The sequence below is a fragment of the Pteropus vampyrus genome, unplaced genomic scaffold, assembly GCF_000151845.1.
Source record: "Pteropus vampyrus isolate Shadow unplaced genomic scaffold, Pvam_2.0 Scaffold57, whole genome shotgun sequence".
NCBI lineage: Eukaryota > Metazoa > Chordata > Mammalia > Chiroptera > Pteropodidae > Pteropus > Pteropus vampyrus.
In genome coordinates, this window is record NW_011888838.1 from 3163728 (window position 1) to 3166555 (window position 2828).

Here is a 2828-nt window from a genome sequence, read left to right on the forward strand (position 1 = left end):
ACCAGTTGTATTTTTAATAAAAAAGATATCCATTATGAAATTTCTAGCAAAGAGGGAAGGATTATATTAATTATTAAGTATCCATATTATGTGTATGAATGTAGCTATTAAAATGATGATTTAGAATATTGTAATGACATAATTTTGTTACTTATATTACTTAAATAAATTAGGTATATTACTTCTATTTTTTCAGATACATGCATATATATACTAAGACATTCATAATTTAGTATTGAAAAAGTAGAAATTTTAAATTTTTTTTATTATTTCTGAATAATGAGGTTATGTTTTCTATTAGTTTGCAATAATAAGAATCTATTTTAATTTAAGCAGAAAGTTATTTAATTCAGAGAACTAGAAGGCTTACACTTATCGGAAGAGCTGCATGAGTAGACTCTGTTCCTTTGAGAACACTGCATGTTTGTTTTTTCAAGAGAACAGCGGTATTTTTCCATATTTTAAGGCTGAGTAATCAAGGAAGCCAGGCCATACGTACTGGCTCCAAGACCACACTACTTTTTCTACAATTCCTACAGCCAAATTGACACAAATGTGACATCCACAAAGCTGGCTAAAAAATTCTGAGAACTCAGTTACAGCTCAACTGTTGCGCTTCTTATGACACAGCTGCAGAAGCATGGTCCTCACTCCAAAATATCCATATTTGCCTTCACAATTCGACATGCAGCCACTTGCAGAAGCTATTTTCCATGAAAGATCTGCTCAGAAAGATCTGCCCAGTCTTTAGCTTTCCAGTCTCATGCACAGTGAGGAACATGAGAGTGATCCATTCTATGATACCTACCACACAGATACTTTGAAATTGCTTCTTTCAGCTTTTATGCTTTTATCCAATAGTCTTTGACAATTTTTTGCCATGCTCATCAGCATTCACGTGTTGTATAAATTAATGAAAATTCAAATTTCTGTTTCTAATTCAGTAACCTCCTCTCAATATTTTTCTGTTGCTATATAATTTATCCATAATTTATTTTAAAAAAAGAGTATGCTGAGAATGTTACTCTTGTTTATGAATTTTTGAGTGTTAAAAATATCTTGACCTTATCTAGGGCCATGCCATTCTGAATAAGCCTGATTCCGTCTGATCTCCGAAGCTAAGCAGGATCGGGCCTGGCAAGTACTTGGATGGGAGACCACCTAGGAAGACCAGGTTCTGTGGGCATCAAAAATAAAAAATAAGGGATTGTAAGCTGACAAGGTCCTTGCAATCTGTGAAGTCAACCAAGGGTTGCCTGGCCTAAGTAAAATAATTAATTAATTTAAAAAATAAAATAAAAATATCTTGAGCTTAACAATCAACGACTATTTTTACTTATTATTTTATGGTTCATTATATTCTAGATTTTGTTGGAGATGAGATTAATTTAGCTCTTGCTTAGCTTTTACGAATTAAACATACTCTATTCTATTTTATGTGTCATTTTTTAAACAATGGAGAAATTGCCATTTTTTCTCCATGTGACTGGCCTTAATTTATAATGTTTATCCTCAGATAAACATGGAACAAAAAGGTTATTTTTTTTTAATTGAAGTAATCTTTTATCAGAACACAACCTTGAACCCATTTAACACTTTATGGTTCTACATTTGCAGTGTTTAGCAATAATGTTACTATTATTACTACTACTCTTAGAACTCCATTTTTAAACTAAAATGATACATGAGTTATGCTAAACATTTAAAATACCTTATCTTTCAAAATAAGTATGAGAACTTGATTTTCATCAGTCTTTTTTTTTTTGGTCCTATGTTGGTTATCTATCTCTATATAACAAATTGCACAGACTGGGTGGATTAAAACAACACTACTTTATTATCTCAGAGTTTCTGTGGATCAGAAGTGGCAAGATTTAGCTGCACATTCTGCTAAGAATCTCAGACGGTTGCATCAAGGTATCAGCTGGAATGCATTTTTATCTGGACGCTCAACTCAGGCAAAGTCCACCTCCAGGTTTATTTAGGGTATTGGTAGAATTTGTTTCCTTACATATTTAGGACTGAGGGCTCCAGTTTCTTGTTGGCTGTTGGCAAAATGCTGCTCTTAGATCCTTGCCAGGTAGGTCATGCAACATAGTTACCTGCTTCTTCCAAGGCAGCTTGGTAGAGAATTTCTAGAGCCAGTCAGCTAGAATATGGAGCCTCGTATAATGTAACATAATCACAGAATTTCTAGTTCACCGACTTTTTTATATTTTCTTAGTTAGAAGCAAGTTATATACTCAAGGGCTGGGAGGTATGGAAGTGTGGTTATAAGAGTGTTAATACCAGCAGGCAGTTATTATGGTGGATGACTCTGGAGTCAGATTGCCATAGTGGACCCTTCCGCTCCCAGTGATTCTTGTCCCTCCCAAATGAAAAATAGATTCACCAATTCACATCCCCAATCCCCAAAAGTTTCATAATAATTTGATTACATCATCTGCTGAAGTATAAGATCTCAATTAAATCTCTATTTGGATAGGTCCTTTAGGTATAGTTCCTCTTAATTCATTGATCTGTAAAACTAGAGACTGGTTATCTCCCCTTACCATACATGCCACATATAACAGTGGGACAGGCATAGCCAAACAGCTATAAGCATTCCCATCCATAAACGGGAAGTAGAAAGGAGTCAATAGCCTATAGCAGTTTTGAAATATACTTGGGCAAGCACTAGCTAATTTCTTGATTAGGTTTCGGTGCCTGGGAAGAATTGTCCATGAATCTCAACTCCCTCTCTGGGTCCTTGGTTCTGTCCTCCAAGTCATACTTCTTTTTTCATGGAAGATAGCACAGGTTTTACCAGCCTGCTTCCTGACAGTAGA

General features: G+C 34.8%; 1 pseudogene; it reads left to right on the forward strand.

The window, feature by feature from the left end:
* The first annotated feature begins 1067 nt into the window (after positions 1 to 1067).
* LOC111740085 lies at positions 1068 to 1186 on the forward strand (annotated as a pseudogene).
* The last annotated feature ends 1642 nt before the right edge of the window (positions 1187 to 2828 follow it).